This window comes from Moschus berezovskii, chromosome 16 (assembly GCF_049115385.1).
Source record: "Moschus berezovskii isolate FMDL1 chromosome 16, NW_MosBer_1.0, whole genome shotgun sequence".
Classification (NCBI taxonomy): domain Eukaryota; kingdom Metazoa; phylum Chordata; class Mammalia; order Artiodactyla; family Moschidae; genus Moschus; species Moschus berezovskii.
The window spans coordinates 13332030-13354885 of NC_142475.1; positions in this window are offsets into that span (position 1 = coordinate 13332030).

Consider the following 22856-nt stretch of genomic DNA (forward strand, 5'->3'; position numbering starts at 1 on the left):
TGCCATGATCTTTGTTTTCTGAATGTTGAGCTTCAAGCCAACCTTTTCACTCTCCTCTTTCACTTTCATCAAGAGGCTTTTGAGTTCCTCTTCACTTTCTGCCATAAGGGTAGTGTCATCTGCATATCTGAGGTTATTGATATTTCTCCCGGCAATCTTGATTCCAGCTTGTGTTTCTTCCAGCCCAGCGTTCCTCATGATGTACTCTGCATATGAGTTAAATAAGCAAGGTGACAATATACAGCCTTGACGTACTCCTTTTCCTATTTGGAACCAGTCTGCTGTTCCATGTACAGTTCTGACTGTTGCTTCCTGACCTGCATACAGGTTTCTCAACTGGCAGGTCAGGTGGTCTGGGATTCCCATCTCTTTCAGAATGTTCCACAGTTTATTGTGATCCACACAGTCAAAGGCTTTGGCATAGTCAATGAAACAGAAATAGATGTTTTTCTGGAACTCTCTTGCTTTCTCCATGATCCAGTGGATGTTGGCAATTTGATCTCTGGTGCCTCTGCCTTTTCTAAAACCTGCTTGAACATCTGGGAGTTCACGGTTCACATATTGCTGTAGCCTGGCTTGGAGAATTTTGAGCATGACTTTACTAGTGTGTGAGATGAGTGCAATTGTGCAGTAGTTTGAGCATTCTTTGGCATTGCCTTTCTTTGGGATTGGAATGAAGACTGACCTTTTCCAGTCCTGTGGCCACTGCTGAGTTTTCCAAATTTGCTGGCATATTGAGTGCAGCACTTTCACAGCATCATCTTCAAGATTTGAAATAGCACAACTGGAATTCCATCACCTCCACTAGCTTTGTTCATAGTGATGCTTTCTAAGGCCCACTTGACTTCACATTCCAAGATGTCTGGCTCTAGGTCAGTGATCACGTTATCGTGACTATCTTGGTCGTGAAGATCTTTTTTGTACAGTTCTTCTGTGTATTCTTGCCACTTCTTCTTAATATCTTCTGCTTCTGTTAGGTCCATACCATTTCTGTCCTTTATCGAGCCCATCTTTGCATGAAATGGTCCCTTGGAATTTCTAATTTTCTTGAAGAGATCTCTTGTTTTTCCCATTCTGTTGTTTTCCTCTATTTCTTTGCATTGATCACTGAGGAAGGCTTTCTTATCTCTCCTTGCTATTCTTTGGAACTCTGCATTCAGATGCTTATATCTTTCCTTTTCTCCTTTGCTTTTCGCTTCTCTTCTTTTCACAGCTATTTGTAAGGCCTCCTCAGACAGCCATTTTGCTTTTTTGCATTTCTTTTCCATGGGGATGGTCTTGGTCCCTGTCTCCTGTACAATGTCATGAACCTCCGTCAGAGTTCATCAGGCACTCTATCAATCAGATCTAGTCCCTTAAATCTATTTCTCACTTCCACTGTATAATCATAAGGGATTTGATTGAGGTCATATCTGAATGGTTTAGTGGTTTTCCCTACTTTCTTCAATTTAAGTCTGAATTTGGCAGTCATGATCTGAGCCACAGTCAGCTCCTGGTCTTGTTTTTGCTAACTGTATAGAGCTTCTCCATCTTTGGCTGCAAAGAATATAATCAATCTGATTTCGGTGTTGACCATCTGGTGATGCCCATGTGTAGAGTCTTCTCTTGTGTTGTTGGAAGAGGGTGTTTGCTATGACCAGTGCGTTCTCTTGACAAAACTTATTAGCCTTTGCCCTGCTTCATTCCGTGCTCCAAGGCCAAATTTGCCTGTTACTCCAGGTGTCTCTTCCTACTTTTGCATTCCAATCCCTTATAATGAAAAGGACATCTTTTTTGGGTGTTAGTTCTTAAAGGTCTTGTAGGTCTTCATAGAACCATTCAACTTCAGCTTCTTCAGCGTTACTGGTTGGGGCATAGGCCTGGATTACTGTAATATTGAATGGTTTGCCTTGGAAATGAACAGAAATCATTCTGTCATTTATAAGATTGCATCTAAGTACTGCATTTCGGACTCTTTTGTTGACCATGATGGCTACTCCATTTCTTCTAAGGGATTCCTGCCCACAGTAGTAGATATAATGGTCATCTGAGTTAAATTCACCCATTCCAGTCCATTTTAATTCACTGATTCCTAGAATGTCTCTGTTCACTCTTGCCATCTCCTGTTTGACCACTTCCAATTTCCGTTGATTCATGGACCTAACATTCCAGGTTCCTATGCAATATTGCTCTTTACAGCACCGGACCTTGCTTCTATCACCGGTCACATCCACAGCTGGGTATTGCTTTTGCTTTTGCTCCATCCCTTCATTCCTTCTAGAGTTACTTCTCCACTGATCTCCAGTAGCATACTGGGCACCTACCGACCTGGGGAATTCCTCATTCAGTATCCTATCATTTTGCCTTTTGATGCTGTTCATGGGGTTCTCAAGGCAAGTATACTGAAGTGGTTTGCCATTCCCTTCTCCAGTGGACCACATTCGGCTGTGGTCCATGTGATCAGATCGACTAGTTTCCTGTGATTATGATTTCAGTGTGTCTGCCCTCTGATGCCCCCTCGCAATACCTACCGTCTTAGTTGGGTTTCTCTTACCTTGGGTGTGGGATATCTCTTCACAGCTGCTCCAAGAAAGTGCAGACGCTGCACCTTACCTTGGATAAGGGGTATCTCCTCAAGGCTGCCCCTCCTGACCTTGAACGTGGAGTAGCTCCTCTTGGCCCTCCTGTGCCCCTCGCAGCCACCGCCTATTGGACATGGGGTAGCTCCTCTCGGCCGCTGGCCTTAGCCTCTTACATTACCATATTTAAAATAGATAGCCAATGGAAATTTGCTGTATGTCTCCGGGAACTCACATAGTGGCTCTGTATCAACATATAGGGGTAGGATGGGGAGGGAGGTGGGAGGGAAGTTCAAGCGAGAGGGGACATGTGTACACCTATGGCTGATTCATATCGATATTTGACAGAAAACAACAAAATTCTGTCAAGCAATTATCTTTTAATTTAAAAGTGTAATTAACAAATTTATTTTTAAAATATAGATTAAAGACTTCAATGTAAGGCCAGAAAGTACAAAGCTCTTAGAGAAAGACATACATGGTACACTCCTTGACATAAATAGCAGCAAAATCCTCTTTGATCCACATCCTTTAGTATTGGAAATAAAAACAAAAGTAAACAAATGGGACCTAATTAAAGTTAAAAGTTTTTGCATAACAAAGGAAACAATAAGCAAAGTGAAAAGACAACCCTCAGAATGGGAGAAAAGACTTACAAACAAAACAACTGACAAAGGATTAATCTACAAAGTGCATAAGCAGTTCATGTAGCTCAATATCAGAAAAACAAACAGCCCAATCAATATATGAGCAGAAGAACTAAATTTACGTTTCTCCAAAGAAGACATATAGATGGCCAATAAGCACATGAAAAGATGCTCAACATCACTAATTATTAGAGTAAAACAAATCAAAGCTACAATGAGGTATCACCTCACACCAGTCAGAATGGCCCTCATCAAAAAGCTACAAACAATAAATGCTGGAAAGAGTGTGGAGAGAAGGGAATCCTCTTGCACTGTTGGTGGAAATGTAAATTGACACAGCCACCATGGAGAATAATATGGCGATTTCTTTAAAAACTAGGAATAAAACTACCATATGGTCCAGCAATCCCACTACTGGGCATACACACTGAGAAAACCAAGTGTATGCTTGTGTTCATAGCAGCACTATTTACAATAGCTAGGTGATTGCAGCCATGAAATTAAAGGACACTTGCTCCTTGGAAGAAAAGTTATGACCAACCTAGACAGCATATTAAAAAGTAAGAGACATTACTTTGCTAACAAAGGTCCGACTAGTCAAAGCTATGATTTTTCCAGTGGTCATGTACGGATGTAAGAGTTGGACTATAAAGAAAGCTGAGCACCAAAGAATTGATGCTTTTGAACTGTGGTGTTGGAGAAGATTCTTGAGAGTCCCTTGGACTGCAATAAGATCCAACCAGCCCATCCTAAAGGAAATCATTCCTGAATATTCATTGGAAGGACTGATTTTGAAGCTGAAACTCCAATACTTTGGCCACCTGATGTGAAGAGCTGACTCACTGGAAAAGACTCTGATGCTGGTAAAGATTGAAGGCGGGAGGAGAAGGGGACAACAGAGGATGAGATGACTGGATGGCATCACTGACTCAATGGACATGAGTTTGGGTAAACTCTGGTAGTTGGTGATGGACAGGGAGGCCTGGCGTGCTGTAGTCCATGGGGTCGCAAAGAGTCGGACACAACTGAGCAGCTGAACTGAATGGAACTGAGGATGTGGAAGCAACCTTGATGTCCATCAGTAGATGAATGGATAAAGAAGGTGTGGTACATAGGAAGTGAAGCCACTTAGTCATGTCTGACTCTTGGTGAGCCCATGGACTGTAGCCTACCACACTCCTCTGTCCATGGGATTTCCCAGACAAGAGTACTAGAGTGGGTTGTCATTTCCTTCTCCAGAGTATCTTCCTAACCCAGGGACCGAACATGGGTCTTCTCATTGTAGACGGATGCTTTACCATCTGAGTCACCAGTGAAGTCATGGTACATATATACAATGAAATATTACTCAGCCATAAAAAGAAGGAATTTGAGTCAGTTCTAGTGAGATGTATGACCATAGAGCCTGCTATACAAATTTTCTTTTTTAAATATTCGTGAAATTCTCCAGTTTTACAGGGAAGAATAAATATACTCTATTAACCCATATAAGGCTTCCCTGGTGGCTCAGACCATAAAGAATCTGCCTGCAATGCAGAAGATCTGGGTTGGGTCCTTGGGTCAGGAAGATCCCCTGGAGAAGGGAATGGCAACCCACTCCAGTACTCTTTCCTGAAAAATTCCATGGACAGAACAGCCTGGCAGGCTACAGTCCATGGGGTCATGAAGCGTCAGACAAAAATGAGCGACTAACACATATAGAATCTAGAAAAAATGGTATTGAGGAACCTATTCACAGGGAAAGGATAGAGACGCGAATATAGAAAATAGACCTGTGGACACAGCAGGGGAAAGAGTAGGACCAACGGAGGAAGCAGCATCGACATATGTACATCGCCATGTTTAAAACAGATATCTGGTAAGAAGCTGCTGTGAAACACGGAGCCCGGCTGGGTGCTCTGTGATGACCCGGAGAAGGGGGCTCAAGAAGGAAGTGATAGATGTATAATTATCGCTGATTTTCATTGCTGTATGGCAGAAACCAACACAACATTGTGAAGCAATTTTCCTCCAATTAAAAAATAAATTATATATATTATAATTTCTATATAAATCATATAGAAATAAAATACATATATGTATGTATAAAACAGAGCCCATTGGATGCAATGAAGGGCAAGCAATATGTGGGAGGCAGAGCTTTTTCCCATGGTTTTCTTTTCTCTGTGGTTGTCCCTGAAATTATTCTCCCTTTATTTAGAAATAGCCCTTGAGGTCACAGGAAATATCTAATCTTCTTTTATGTTTAACCTCAAATTTTCTTTTTTAAATATTCGTGAAATTCTCCAGTTTTACAGAACAACTAAAGTTGCAGATTGACACTTGGAACCGGAATGTCTCAATTGCCTTTAACATGTGGGAGCCATTGCCTGAAAGATCAATCCCTTTAACACGTATTTACTGACCCCCAACCACATGGCAAACTCTGCACTGGCTGCCGGGTTGGCAGTAGAAGAAGCAGGCTGAAACTCTGCTTACCTGGAACTCACAATTCCCTTCCTGCTTTTACTCTTTAGAAATTTACGAATGTCTAATTTTACAATACCTAACAGTTAGACCTCTTCAAGAAAATTAGAGATTCCAAGGGAACATTTCATGCAAAGATGGGCTTGATAAAGGACAGAAATGGTATGGACCTGACAGAAGCAGAAGATATTAAGAAGAGGTGGCAAGAATACACAGAAGAACTGTACAAAAAAGATCTTCCCGACCAAGATAGTCACGATAACGTGATCACTGACCTAGAGCCAGACATCTTGGAATGTGAAGTCAAGTGGGCCTTAGAAAGCATCACTACTAACAAAGCTAGTGGAGGTGATGGAATTCCAGTTGAGCTATTTCAAGTCTTGAAAGATGATGCTGTGAAAGTGCTGCACTCAATATGCCAGCAGATTTGGAAAACTCAGCAGTGGCCACAGGACTGGAAGAGGTCAGTCTTCATTCCAATCCCAAAGAAAGGCAATGCCAAAGAATGCTCAAACTACCGGACAATTGCCCTCATCTCACATGCTAGCAAAGTCATGCTCAAAATTCTCCAAGCCAGGCTTCAGCAATATGTAAACCGTGAACTCCCAGATGTTCAAGCAGGTTTTAGAAAAGGCAGAGGCACCAGAGATCAAATTGCCAACATCCGCTGGATCATGGAGAAAGCAAGAGAGTTTCAGAAAAACATCTATTTCTGCTTCATTGACTATGCCAAAGCCTTTGGCTGTGTCGATCACAATAAACTGTGGAACATTCTGAAAGAGATGGGAATCCCAGACCACCTGACCTGCCTCTTGAGAAACCTGTATGCAGGTCAGGAAGCAACAGTTAGAACTGGACATGGAATAACAGACTGGTTCCAAATAGGAAAAGGTGTACGTCAAGGTTGTATATTGTCACCTTGCTTATTTAACTTATATGCAGAGTACATCATGAGGAACGCTGGGCTGGAAGAAGCACAAGCTGGAATCAAGATTGCTGGGAGAAATATCAATAACCTCAGATATGCAGATGACACTACCCTTATGGCAGAAAGTGAAGAGGAACTCAAAAGCCTCTTGATGAAAGTGAAAGAGGAGAGTGAAAAGGTTGGTTTGAAGCTCAACATTCAGAAAACAAAGATCATGGCATCTGGTCCCATCACTTCATGGGAAATAGATGGAAAAACAGTGGAAACAGTGTGAGACTTTATTTTTTTGGGCTCCAAAATCACTGCAGATGCTGATTGCAGCCATGAAATTAAAAGACGCTTGCTCCTTGGAAGGAAAGTTATGACCAACCTCGATAGTATATTAAAAAGCAGAGACATTACTTTGCCAACCAAGGTCCGTCTAGTCAAGGCAATGGTTTTTCCCGTGGTCATGTATGGATGTGAGAGTTGGACTGTGAAGAAGGCTGATCGCCGAAGAATCGATGCTTTTGAACTGTGGTGTTGGAGAAGACTCTTGAGAGTCCCTTATACTGCAAGGAGATCCAACCAGTCCATTCTAAAGGAGATCAATCCTGGGTGTTCATTGGAGGGACTGATGCTAAAGCTGAAACTGCAATACTTTGGCCACCTCATGCGACGAGTTGACTCACTGGAAAAGACTCTGATGCTGGGAAAGGTTGGGGGCGGGAGGAGAAGGGGACGACAGAGAATGAGATGGCTGGATGGCATCACCGACTCTGTGGACATGAGTTTGAGTGTACTCCGGGAGTTGGTGATGGACAGGGAGGCCTGGCGTGCTGTGATTCATGGGGTCGCGGAGAGTCGGACACGACTGAGCGACTGAACTGAACTGAACTGAACTGAACAGTTGTCTTAGAAACCACCTTATCTCAGCTGTTTTGTTGTTGATTTGCTTTAATTAAAGTTAGGAATTTTTATTTATTGGCTTGATGACTGGATACATAGGAAATAAAAACCACAAAGCAAGAGTCCTTCTGGAATAAATGGATTAATCATATTTCTGTGGCTGTTGTATGAGCACTCTGTCTCTTCTTCCTTCTGGCCGAGGTGGCCAGCGTGGCCCACCAGGGCTGAAGTTATGACTCAGGCTCTGCAGCCTGAACTCTTATACTGAACAAGATGACATGAAGCAATAAGCCAGATACTGGGCGTGGGCTGGAAATAATCCACTCCTGCTCTGAATTGTCAACAACAAATAACCATCTAAAATCTTCTCAAATATCTTCAGTGAGAATTTCCTCCCTAAGCTGATGCAAGTAATAGCTACAATGGTAGCAAACACTTGTTTACTACCATTATTTTAAGCATTATTGGCATTATTTTAAGTGATCGACATATACTGATTCATTTAATTTACAGCAACCACCCATGAAATGGATGAGGAAACCAGGACACTTAGAGCTCCATGGGCAGCAGAGCCAAGATTTTAACTAAACGTTCTGGATCCAGAGTCGGCTTTCTTTGCGTCTCCTTGTTTATCAAGAAGATTTTCATAATTTTATGAAATCGACAAGAGCAGGACAGAGTACAGGGATTGCGTGGGTATTTAGACTTTTTCCCACTGCTGCTTACCAGTTCTTATAGCCTTTAATCATTTGATTAAAGATCCTTTTTGGATCTCACTTCGTATCTTTATTCTCCTTGAGCCTACGGATCTTAGGTTTGGAAGCTGCCTTAAATGCCTGAAAGTGAAAGCGAAAGTTGCTCAGTTGTGTCTGAGTCTTTGCCACCCCATGGACTATACAGTCCATGAAATTCTCCAGGCCAGAATTCTGGAGTGGGTAGCCTTTCCCTTCTCCAGGGAATCTTCCCAACCCAGTGATCAAATGGAGGTCTCCTGCATTGCAGGCAGATTCTTTACCCACTGAGCTAACGTGCCTAATCCAACAATAATTTTACCTGGATGATGGTCAGAACCATCCGCAGAATTTTGAAAACGTCTAGACTCCTGAGCCTTAACCATACAGATTCCACCAACATTTCCATGAGTAAGCTTTCGAATTCTTGTCATTGAAATCAACTCCAAGGAGTCTGATATGTTTGAGAACCACTTATTTAGTTCACATTTCCTCAGTGCTGGAATTCTCTCCACGTCACTTTTTCTCCTCTTTAGTATGAAAAATGTTAAATGAGACAAAAAGTGGAGATAATAAGATAATAAACCCATGACCCAGCTTCAAAAACTACCCATTCAATACCAATCTTATTTCAGTTTTACTCCCAATCACTTCATAGTGGTCTTGGCAGGTGATGGTAGCCCTGCTTCTCTTTAAACTCCTCCACAGATGGAGCTGTCACTACCTCCTCAGACTGCTCGTATTAGAATCCTTTTAACTGAAAGTGACAAAAACTCAATTCTAATTTCAGTACGAGATCATCCCTTTGGAATGACGGTAGGGTATGTCACAAAATCCAAGGAAGAGTTGAGCGACCCAGTTGTGGGAGGATGACAGTATGGTGAGCCTCAGGAACGTCTGGAGCACGGGACTTAACCGCTTTGTTCTCCCTTTGTCTCACTTCCCTCTCCTCTATCCTTTCCTCTCCTCTTTATCACACCTCTGAGTGTTAGATATAATTTTTCTTTCTTGCCATCATCTTCTCCTCTGGGTGGGAAACTCTTCTCTAGTTTTACCTCTGAAAGTTTCCACTACAGCTAGCCTGAATCCTCCACACTCCTAAACCCCCAAATCCCAGGCAAAGGACTCATTCGCCTGAATTGGGTCAGGGGTAAAGTTCAACGTATTTCAGTGACAACGTTGAGGGAATGAAAGTAATTCCCCAGAAGTGGGGGTGGAGGAGCTAAGATGATAAAACACTTTCTTGCTACCCATGCCGGGTCCAGCCCCCAAGCTCTCAGACTTCACTGCAGAAGGCTGACCTCTCCCTTCTTCTGACTCCACCACTACATCTTTTCCTCCACTTTGGAAATATACAGACCAAGTCTATTTCTCCTTTCACATGATGTGATTTGAAAACAACTCTCAAATCCCCCACTTAATCTTCTCTCCCCCAGGCCAAATAGCCCTGGTTCCTTCAACACTCCCTGGCTTGACATGATTTTGAGTCCTTTCTTTGTCCTGGTCACTCTCGTCTGGATGGGCTCCAGTTTGTCACTTAAAAATTGGCACCCAGAAGTGAAGGCAATAAATGTTCCAGATGTGGACAGGCCTGCGGAGCCAAGAGCAGAACTAAGCAAGCCCCACACATAACATGCACGTGCACACGTACGCTGTGGACAGGACACTGTCAGCATCGCCCCAATCTGTACTCTTCTCGAGCCTCAAAAACGCACAGTTCATGGAGGTGTTTCAGTCAGCTAAATCTCAGCTCTGTTTACGGGAAGAGCTGTTAATCTAGCAGCCTCCCATCCTTCCCTAACCATTTTATTGAACCCCAAATATTGATCCCTTATTTTAAATGCGTCCTGTTAGTTTGGTCTGGTTATTCCAAGCTATCAGACTTTGGGAATCTTTATTTTTCACTTTCAAGCAGTAGATTTCCCTCTCTGCTGCAAGGGGTCTTCTGCACCTTCACGCCACTGATAAAATGTTAAAGAGAACCACTCAGTACCCTGGGACACAGGGACACACAGCCCATGTTGATGTGGCTCCATTTATCAGCTTGCTTTATATTTAGTCACCTTACTGAATTCCCCAATTCCCTATTCTCAGTTCTAAAATAAACAAAAATCATAAACTGAATTTAAAACTCTCCTCTACAAAATGCTAGCAAACCAAATTTAACAACACATGTAAAGGATTATACACCATGTCCACATGGGATTTATTCCAGGAAAGTGAGGGTAGTTCAGCATTAAATAAATAAATAAATGAAACATATTGCAATAATAGAACGAAGGAAAAATAGCTTACATGATTATCTCAATTAATGCAGAAAATCATTTGACAAATATCCAACACTCTTGCATGATAAAAACTCTCAGAAACCTAGGAATAGAAGGGAACGTCCTAAACAGTATACAGGGCATATATATATATATAAATCCACAGCTAGTATCATGCTAAGTCGTGACAGACAAATATTTCCCTTTAAGATCAGGATGCCTGCTTTCAATACTATTATTCAACATTGTACTGGAAGTTCTAACCAGAGCAATTAGATAAGAAAAAGAAATAAAAATTATCTAATTTGTAAAGAAGTAAAATTATCTCTATTTGAAGATGACATGCTTCTATTGGGTTGGCAAAAAAGTTGCTTCCATTTTTAAATAACAATAAAAGGCACATCTTTTATTTTCGCAAAGAACTTTATTGAACTCATTTCTTAATTAAATGAACTCATTTATTGAACTCATTATTGAACATCTTTTATTTTCACAAAGAACTTTATTGAACTCATTCACCTTTCTGTTCCACTACTTTCTGCCATTTTTCAGGCAACTTCATAATTCCATCTTCCCAAAACTTTTAATCTGTTTGAACAAAGAACTGCTCCAGGTGTCTTTTACAGTCTTCCAGGGAATTGAAATTTTTTCCATTAAGAGAATTTTGTAAAGACCAAAGTAAGTGGAAATCTTAAGGGGCAATGTCTGGTGAATTTGTTGGATGAATCAGAACTTACCAGCTAAGCTATAGCAATTTTTGCCTACTCAACAAAGAAACATGCAGTCTTGCATTATTCTGATGGAAGATTATGAATTTTCCATTGACTAATTCTGGATGTGTTTTGTCAAATGCTGCTTTCAGTTGGTCTAATTGGGAGCACCGAATTAATTGCTTGGTTTTCTGGAAAGGAGCTCATAATAGAGGACTCCCATCCAATCCCATCATATATACAGCATCACCTTCTTTGGATGAAGACTGGCCTTTGGTATAGTTGCTGGTGGTTCATTTTGCTTGCTGCATGATTTCTTTTGTTCCACATGATTGTACAGTATCTACTTTTCATTACTTGTCACAATATGCTTTAAAAGCAGAAAGCGTTCATTATGTTTAAGTAGAGAATTGCATGTGGAAGTGTGGTCAAGAAAGTTTTTTTTTTCCGCACTTAACTTATGTGGAACCCAAACATCAGAGAAATAAACATAACCAAAATGGTGCAAATGATTTTCAACACTTGATTTGGATATTTTGAGTATGCCAACTATCTCCCTTATGGTATAATGTTGATTGTTTTCAATTAATGCCTCAGTGTGATCGCTGTCAAGTTCAACTGGTCTACTCGACCACAGAGCCTCATACAGAGAGGAATCTCCCACACAAAACTTCATAAAACACTTTTGACACATTAGATCAATCACAGTACCTTTCTCCATACACTGCACAAATCATTTTTGTGTTTCAGGGTTTTATTTAACCTTTTTTTTTGTCATAGTAAAGCATAGTATGATGAAAATGTTGGTTTTTTCTTCCATCTTCAATAACAAAATGTCTACAAAAATTCACCAATTTTGATAATTTTTTCTTTAAATGCATGCTAATGTGCCAACTGTCATACTACAAACTAATAAAATTGTTTTAAATGAAGTTAAAGACAACTAAATTCTAGTAGAGCCATCTTATGGGGAAAAAAACAAATGAACTTTTTCATTAACCGAATATATGTTAAAAAGCCCCCAAAAAGCATAAGAAACCTTCTACAGCAAATAAATGAAGTCAACAAAATTTCAGGGTAGAGGATCTAGACTTATAAAAATCAATAATGTTTCTATACATTAATAATGAACAATGTGAAAAGAATATTAAGAAAATTCCATTTACAATAGCATTGAAAAGAATAAAATATTGGGGAACAAATTTAACAAAGAAAGTGAAAGACATATACTCATAATTATTGATAAAAGAAAGCAAATAAGATATAAGTAAATGCAAAGACATCCTACCTTCATGAATAAAAAGATTTAATATTATTTAAATGGCAATGCCAAATATTATTTAAATGGCCAAAGTACCCTACAGAATTAACACAATCCAAATACATATGGAATTGTAAAGGGCTCTAAATAGTCAAGAGAATCTTTTCTTTTTTAAAGAACAATGATAGAGGATTTGTACTTCTCAATTTCAAAACTTATGACAAATTTACAGTAAAAAAAGAAAAACAACTGTGGTACTGGTATAAGGACAGATATATAGACCAATGGAATGGAACTGAGAATTCAGAAATAAATCCTACATCTATGGCCAACTGAGTTTTGACATGAGTGCCAAGCCCACTCAATAAGTAAAGAATAGTTTTGTCAATAAAGTGTTGAATTTCCTTTGGATTGCCACATGCAAAAGAATGAAACTGGACTCCTACCTAACATAATATACAAAAATGAATTCAAAATGGATCAACAACATAACTGTTTATTGTATTAGTTAAAACCATAGCACTCTTCATAGAAAGCATAGGGGTAATATTTATGCTCTTGCATCGGGCAATGGATTTTTAGACATGACAGTAAGAAGCATGAGCAACAAGAAAAGATTAGACTTCATCCAAATTTAAAACATTTGTGTATCAAATGGCATAACCAAGAACATGAGTAAACAACCTACATAGTGGGAGAAAATGTTTGCAAATCATGCATTCTAGTCCAAAATAAAAAACTCTTACAACTCAGCAGTAAGAAAAACAACCCAATTTTAAAATGGGCAAAGGCCATGGCACAGGCATGGAATAGGCATTTTCTCAAAGAAGATATAAAAATGGCAAAAAGGATTAGTCATCATTAGAGAAATGGACATCAGCCCTATAATGAGATTCCATTTCATATCTAAAGAATGGCAACAACGACAATAACAAGGTAGCAAGTATTGGTGAGGATGGAGAGGCTGTAGAATGTCACTGCTGCTTCAGTTCAGTTCAGTTCAGTTCAGTCGCTCGGTCGTGTCCGACTCTCCGCGACCCCGTGAATCACAGCACGCCAGGCCTCCCTGTCCATCACCAACTCCCGGAGTTCACTCAAACTCATGTCCATCGAGTCGGTGATGCCATCCAGCCATCTCATTCTCTGTCGTCCCCTTCTCCTCCCGCCCCCAATCCTTCCCAGCATCAGTCTTTTCCAGTGAGTCAACTCGTCGCTTGGAAACACAAAATAGTTCAGTCACTGTGGGAAATAGACTCACAGTTCCTCAAAAACATAGAATTAACTTGAGAAGTTAACATACAATTATCATATGATCTTGCATTTACACTCCAAGGTCTTTATCCCAAAGAATTAAAAAAAAATGTTCAAAAACTTGTATTGAATGTTCATGACAGGATTATGGACAATAGCCTAAAGGTGAAAAACTCAAACATCCATCATTTGGATGACTGAATAAATAAGGTGTGGTATATACATAATGAAGTTCTGATAAATGCTGCAACATGGAACAATCTTGAAGACAGTGCGCTAAGTGAAACAAGCTAGACACAAAAGTTCAAGCGTTGTGTGATCCCACGTGTATGAACTCTTTAGAACAGGCAAATTTATAGAAATGGAAAGTAGAGTGGATGTTACCAGAGGTTGGGGGGACAGAGGAATGGGGAGTTACTGCTTAACAGTTATAACATTTCTGTTTGCAACAATGAAAATGTTTTGGAAATAGATAATGGTGATGGTTGTACAGCATTGTGAATATATTTAATGACACAGAAATAGTTGAAATGGTTAACATTTTATGATGTATTTTATACCACAATTTAAAAAAAAAATTAAATATGCCAAAAACCACTAGATGAATGAATGGTATGGAATTTAACTTACACTTATATAAAGCTGTTTAAAAGCAACACTTTAGAAAAAAAATTTTTTAATTAATTTATAGTACACTTATTTGGTGGCAAATCCCAACATGAACTGACATGAGATGAAGTTATCTATAGGTTTTATATATCCCACTCAGCATGAAGAGTAGTATTTTTTCACAGAAATATTAATATGTTTGATTCAAGATGCTAGTCCATACACTGCTGGGGGATTGTTTATATTTTTATTAATATATATACATATATCTTTGCTTTCAAAAATTTGAAGAATTTGAAATTTGAAGGATAAGAAGAAAGTCCTTTGGCAAATGCTCACCTGAGACACTGGGGAAGAGTTATAACTGCATTTCCATTCCCAGATGTTCACTCAAAGCAAAGAACTTTCTAAGGTGATGGCAGTGCTGTTTTGATTGTGTTGATTTCCTGGGTGTATTCTTTTATCTGGTAAACTGTAAGCTTAAGATCCGTGTATTTTATTGTATGCAGTATCTCAAAACACACAAAAAACATATGGAGGAGATAAAGGGACACATACAAAAAAAGAACCTACTGCATATGGTTCTTTGAAATAATGGGAAATAAATACACAAAGGCCTTAGCAACTGTCTGGCATACACAGGAAGTGTGCAAAAACTGTTGGATGTTAATATTAGGCTGAATACCTCTCCCTGGTTTGCGGTGCAGTTATAGAAGCAACATGGTTTTCAGATATTTATTTGTAAATATATACATGTTGCTTTGGCTCTTTTACCCTATTTTAATGAACAACAATTAGTTTAAACTTTACAAAGCAAAGGCCTGGGAACCTCACCAGTCACTGACATTACAGTCACACACAACTGATAGAAAGAAAGATTAAATCATTTAATCTTAATGATTAAAAGAGAAAAAGAACAATATTGGGGGGCGGGGGCTCAGGAATATTAAAATTTTCTGCAATTATAAGAAAAAATGATAAAATTTATAAATCATTTTATAGTTTATAAATCTAAAAGGAAGCTAACTCTCAGAGAAGTTAAGTGATTTGCCTAAGACCACACAGCTAGAAATGAGGGAGAAATTAGACCTCAAGTTTCCTGCAGTTGTCATTATCTTGACAGCTCTTACTCAGAACTCCATTAACCCCAGGTGAACTCCCTGAAACTTGAATTTCTGGTGAGGATAAGGTCTCCAGCTTTCAACAGATTTTCAAATGTCTTCACTGCCTCTCTGCCACCTCCAGAAAAACCACATGCCTTTGTAAGATAGAATATGCAGAATCTAAATATTCAGAAATTTTAATTACCAAGATTTCTGTCTTCAACTTGAGAAGAAGTGGCAAATACCAGGCAAATAAACTCATACCCAGGTTTTATTCCAAAAAGTGACACAGTCAACTCTGCCCCCTGCACCTTGCAAGCCAACATCAACAGCAGGGACCATAACAAAACACACTCCATCATCGGCTGGACCATTCTGGACTCCCTTCTGGAGGGTTTCAGGAATTGATATCTTACTATCTAAGTAAGATTTAAAAGTAATCAACTTTTTTATTTTTTAAAGAATGTGTGAAGCCAATATGAACGCAAGGAACAACTGGGTATTTGTCAGTTTCATACTTCTGGGAGTCATGGGGGACAGCAGCTGAGGAAAGCTACACTCAAAGAACTGTAGACCCTCATTTTCAAGGGAAAATGGGGTTTACAAAGCTTTTAGCTCTAAACATCTCTATTTCAATGTATTTGAATATGGAATATTCCCAAGTTTCTTCTGCTGATGAAATAAATGTACTAGAATCCTGTTGTGTATTTGTTGCTTGTCATGAGTGATTGCATCTTTGGATCTATTAGATACCTGCGTAGTGAAAGAAGGACTCAGGGGATTCCAGGTGATTAGTCCCAAGCTCTGTAATAACATGCATTTCAAAAAGCTCTCTGGAGCATAGCTGATTATATAAAATATCTTTTTCTATCCTACTGACTGTAACTGGAGGTTATGGGAATTTGGGTTTTATAACATGAAGAGAACAGTTCAGTTCAGTTCAGTTCAGTTCAGTCGCTCAGTTGTGTCTGACTCTTTGCGACCCCATGAATCACAGCATGCCAGGCCTCCCTGTCCATCACCAACTCCCGGAGTTCACTCAAACTCATGTCCATCGAGTCGGTGATGCCATCCAGCCATCTCATTCTCTGTCATCCCCTTCTCCTCCTGCCCCCAATCCCTCCCAGCACTAGTCTTTTCCAGTGAGTTATACAAGACCAAAGTAAGAACAAAACTCAAATTCAATTTTAATGTCATAAATATCATAATTAGAACATCTCTCTATCCCTTTGTTCCTCTTAAAAAATGATCAAAATAGTGGCATCTTTATTGTCATTGACATTGAAAGAAGGGGCATTCATTAAAGACCTGGTTGTCCATGCAGTCTTGTCTATACTTTAATAAGAGATAACCATGCTTATGAGATTGTCCAACAATTTTTAAGAAATTTTGCTTTACTCATGTAAAATAAAGTGATTTTAATCTTACCCATGACCCCTCATATGGTCTAATTATAAGTGGTCAAAAAATAAAAGGGTCGTTTTTCATAATCCAGACATGAAGGCTTTAGTTTTAATCCTGAGATGTTAGTAAATAAAATGAAAAGTCTTCCTTGGAACCGTAGGCTTGGTCTCCACCAGTGATGACTGACAGTACCCTCTTGCTTTTTGCAAGTGCCTCCAGACCTCATAGCAGGCAGAACTGTTGGGCATTGATTAGCCAATAATAATTAGTAGCAAACGTAGGCACACTTATTAGGAATCGTCAGAAACTAGAATAATGACCACACAAAAATCCAAACCATCTGGCCCATAATAGAGTATGTCTTTCCATAGTCTATATCCTGCTTTTGTAGTAATAAATTATTCTATCACATTCCTAGTAAAGAGTTGGAGAAGAGAGGCCAGGTGACCTTGAAATCTCTGATTTAATTTGAGATTCAGTTTCTGCAGCTTCATATTCGATCATAATTCCCAATGCAGAGAGACATCCTTTTCTTTTCCTTCTGGCTTGTCAACCAAGAATGCTACCAGCTGAGTTATAGGAATGATAGATGCATTTGTCAAACCCTCTTCCTATGGGCAGGTGGGAGGAAGGAAGGATGGAGTGTAGATAATCTAGGAGAATTATCCCCAAATCTGATTGATTACAAGGTTTTTAAAAACACAGATCTCTGAGCCTCAGTGGATGGACTTTGGGGGCCTTGGTGTGGATCCTGGTTTACCAGTCAGCTTTCACTAAGGTGACAAACCACTTCAGCATCTCAGCGGCTCACACAAACATTTGTGCTCACGTTTCATAAGGGCTGTGAGTCGGCGTGGCTCTGTTGGGCATGCCTGGGCCTGACCAAGAAGCATGTGTATCCTCATTCCAGAAATCAGGCTGAAGGAGTATCCTCTAACTAGGGTGTGCCGTTCTCTTAACTGAGTGCAGAAGCTAGAGGGGGTGCCAAGGCAAACCATGCCAACACATCTAATGTTTCTATGTTGGTGTGGCATGCATCATGCTCACTTATAATTCACCGACTAAGGGCAAATCTATGGCCGTGCCCAGTGTTTTGGAGGTGAATACCAAACATCACCTCCAGGAAAGCATGCTATATATGGCAGCCTGAGGGTGCAAGGGAGACAAATAAATGTGAACAAGCATACAGATTACTACTCCTCAGAATATACAGTTTTTAAAAAGCTCCTTGGGTAGTTCTGATTGGCCTCTGATCCCTGGTATTTGTTGGGAAAGGCATCTCCCTTTGTGCACCTGCCATGACAACTGAGCATCCATTAGTAGCCTCTTCAGCAGAGTGGTTGAGTTAAGCAATGGATTAGTGTAACCCAACCACTCACTCCATCAACAGACATGTGTACACAACACATAAGGAAATCTGATGCTTCTGTAAGTTTTAGCAGATTTTGCAAAGCACATATTTATCCTCTTCTCTGTAATCTCCATAACTCCTTAAGTGGCTATAATTATTCCCATTTTGCAAGACTCAAAACCAAGCTGAGGGAGATTCAATGCCTGATGGCAAAACACCTAGAAAGAGTGGATTTGGACTGATTTTACTCCCAAGTCCAGATATCCCAAGTTCCAGGGAGTACCCTGGGTGCCCAGCCCGATTGTTGCATCACTTCCTCTCCAAGATATGTTTGCATAGATATTGGGATATGGGGACGACAGAGAATGAGATGACTGGATGGCATCACCGACTCGATGGACATGAGTTTGAGTGAACTCCGGGAGTTGGTGATGGACAGGGAGGCCTGGCGTGCTGTTGTTCATGGGGTCGCAAAGAGTCGGACACGACTGAGCGACTGAACTGAACTGAACTGAATGTACATTTTAATTAATTTGTTTACTTGGTGCATCTACACTAAGCACTTACCACATTCCAGGCACTATCCTAGGTGCTGGGGAGGCAGCATAAACAAAACTGATAAAAATCCCTGCTTACAATTTAAGGGAGATGATGTTAAACAATTAAACAGGTAAACTCACATCCAACAGCAACATTTGGAAAATAAGCCAGGTGAAGACAAGTGCTGGGAGGAAAAGCAACAGGTGTTTGGCATGGTCAGAGTCAGTCATGGCTAAATTTAACAGGAAGTAAATGGCAACCCACTCCAGTATCCTTGCTTGGAAAATCTCATGGAGAGAAGAGCCTGGTGGGCTGCAGTCCATGGGGTCGCAAAGAGTTGGAAACAACTGGGTAACTAACACTTAAGTCCTTATTAAGAAATGAAGAAAGATTATCTTTCAGTTTTGATCCTCAGACTTCATCAGAGGGCAAAATATTTCTAGAACCTCCCCAAATCATTCCTCTGTTTTGAAATGCAAAAAATCAGTTCAGTTCAGTCGCTCAGTCGTGTCCGACTCTCTGCAACCCCATGAATCACAGCACGCCAGGCCTCCCTGTCTATCACCAACTCCCGGAGTTCACTCAAACTCATGTCCACAGAGTCGGTGATGCCATCCAGCCATCTCATTCTCTGTCGTCTCCTTCTCCTCCCACCCCCAACCTTACCCAGCATCAAACCCACATTAAACTCTATGGCATAAACTATGTTTTTTTTTTTGACAGGTTCATTACTGAAATTTAATTTTTATTAAAATGATCCATGTGGACTTTCAAAAACTTAAGTAAGAATGGTAAAATTCAATAAAAAATGAGCACGTTTTTCTTCTTGTGAGCCTAAAAGGACATCAAATATACCTCATTGCATCTATATGTCAGAATAAACACCTCTTATAATGATAAGACAGCTCCTCTGAAGTGTCTCGTGCTTTAATTAAAAAATCCCCATAGTCAGCAAATTTACCATTTGCTTATTTCTATCAGGACCTCTTTTTCCTTGAGAAAAACTAAGGCAAGTCATCACTGTTGGATTCTCCATTCAACAAACATGAATTGAGACCCCATCACATATTAGGCACACATCTGTGAACTGGAGCTATAGCAATAAAGAAAACAGACCAAATGCCCTGTCCTTTTGGAGCTTACATTCCATCTAGATGGAGACAGACAATTAACAAACATGTTTGCTTGTTTGCTGGGGGCACAAGGGATCTGAGGAAGAAGAGTCCAGACACGCAAGTGCTCTCAAGTCCTGAGGTCATCCGCAGGCAGGAAGCAGTGAGTCTTTCAGCACTTCAGCCTTGTTACCATGACAGAGTTGTTAAGTTGCACCCAGGGCACGTCCCACACTGGCAAGTGGGTTGAGAGGTGTTGTACTTGAAGCCTCTGGCCCCTGCTTGAATCATCTGCCGGGCAGTATTTCTGTCCAGCTCTCAAATGTAGTGATGGGCATGGGAAGTGATCAATCGTTGCAGAATAATTGGTTTGAAGAGGCATCATGGGGCCACAGCTGGAAACGAGCACATTCAGAGTGACAAGATCTTGGCAGTCACAGAGGCTGAGGCTTGGAGTCTTGCTTTTCAACCAAACCAAGTGGGATAGCTGGGCATTCATTAGGGAGAAACGCCTTCTTCACACCGTGACTCTCACATTGCATCACTCTCTCCCCCCAGGGACTGAAGAGGGCAGCTTCAAGGTTCCAGTTTATCAATGTATCAAAAGTGAGGTTGGGCAACTGTAACTACAGGAGTAGAATTTATTTTAAGAGTCTGAAAATGTATCTTAAGATATTAATAATTCAAGGGTTCTCTTTATTATGAGTAGCTTCAATCATTCAATAAAGAACATACACACAGAAGAAAATTCCGATAGGCACCTTGTGTTAAAAATCAACAAACTTTTACCAAGAGCCTATTTTGTAACTTGTACATCTGAAGTCTAGCCATTAACTCAGTGGGAGAAAAAGTAGATGTTGGGGAATTGTCTCAACAGCTGATAATTTTTTTTTTGCAGAAATTTTTGCATCTCTGTGATATTCTGTCCATGCAATTATTAAATACCTGCTTTGTGCCATTCACCTTGCTGAGAGCTTTGCATCCATCCTATTCAGGCCACTCCAAGCTTTATGAAGTAGTGCTATCATCACCCATTTGACATCTAGGAAGCTGAGAATCAGAGAACTGACATAACTTGTCCAAGATCAAACCTGAGATTCAATCCCAGGTTTGTCTGGCTCCCAAACTGTGTTCTTTTCACTCTGTCAAACTGACCAAAGTCCTGTGTTTTTCTTGCTGTGGCAGAGATCAATGACTGAGCAATACTTCTCTAGCCAGTTCTTCGTTAAAGACCAAAGGTTACAGGCAACCCCTCAAAGGTGTAATTTCAGGGCAACCTCACTTTCTTCATCATACACTATACAATATTTTTCTTTTTAAAATAAGGGGCATATAGTACTTTAAGAAGACATGGTACATATGTACAATGCAATATTATTCAGCCATAGAAAAGAATGAAGTTAGGTCATTTGTAGAGACAGGATGGACCTAGAGAATGTCGTACATGCTGAAGTAAGTAAGAAAGAGAAAAACAAATATCATATATTAATGCACACACGTAGAATCTAGAAAAATGGTACAGATGAACCTATTTTCAGGGCAGGAATAGAGACACAGAAGCAGAGAACGGATGCGTGGACACAGCAGGGGGGGAGACGTGGGATGAACTGGAGACTGGGACTGACATGTATACTCTACCATGGGTGAGATACATGGCTAGTAGGAATTGGCTCCAAAGCACAAGTAGCGCTGCTCGGTGCTCCGTGGTGACCTAGAGGGCTGGGAGGGAGGGCTACGAGGGAGGGAATATGTGTGTGTATATAGCTGATGCACTTCTCTGTATGGCAGAAACTAACACGACATTGTAAGGCGTGTGTGTGTGTGTGTGTGTGTGTGTGTGTGTGTTAGTCACTCAGTCATATCCGATTCTTTGTGACCCCATGGACTGTAGCCCATCAGGCTCCTCTTGTCCATGGGATTCTCCAGGCAAGAATAATGGAGTGGGTTCCCATTTCCTTCTCCAGGAGATCTTCCCAACCCAAGGATTAAATCCAGGTCTTGGCAGGCAGATTCTTTACTGTTTGAGCCAGCAAGAAGCCCCAATAAAATTTTAAATTACTTTTGTAAAAAGAAGAACATATTTCAGAGTTGTGTAACAAGGCTCAAGGCCCTGAAGTTTGCTCAGTTTCTCTCCTGTCCTTTGCCCCTTTTCTGATGTGACCTGGTCATAGAAAGCCCATGTGCCGCTATGCACAGGACCAAGGTAGTAAGGAGCCAGGGGCCTAAAGAAGACTTGAATTGCAAATGTGAAATTGCATTCCATATCTTCAGAGGACTATTGCTGAAATGGACCACACTGAGAAGTCATGGGGACTTCTCTACCTGGAGGTTTTAGAGGAAAGGAGAAGCATTTATACTGGTAACTCAGGAAGTTTTGCAAGGGTTGGTCCAAGTGATTCTTTTTATGTTTTTAGAATAATTTTATTTTTTCTTTCAGGTCACCAAATGGTATTTCATCTGTAAAATGGAGACCCTATTCCACCCCTGGAATTGTGGTGAGGATTAAATTAAATAAGACAGATGTGAAGAATAAGTACAACAGGGCCTGACATATAGTAGGAACCCAATTAATGCTACCTCTGACCTATCATTGATTAATAGATTATAAAGTCCAAAAAGTCATGCCTAAGGAGAGAGGTCAGTTTAATGCAAGGCTTTCCATCCTCACACCCTTATATGACTCAAAATTGTATCAAACTGAGTTTGACTTTAAACAATCTTTGTGAGTTAAAAGTTCACACAAATAAAAAGAGGCCAGAGAGGTAAGGAACAGGATCTCTTTGTCTCCATCAGGCAGATGGGCCCTGAAATTGCTTGGTTTCAATTCCCTCTCCAGCTTTCCAAGACTTTGTCACTTACTAAACACTCAGAAGTTTCACCGAAGCAGGATTATTTTGTGTGAGGAAACCCTCAAGCAAAGCAGCTCATATTTCCATATAGAGACCCCACTATTAGTCAAAACAACATTTTGAATCATTCCAATTAATTATTTACTTAAAGTTCCACATCTTCTTTCTCTGACTGTAGATA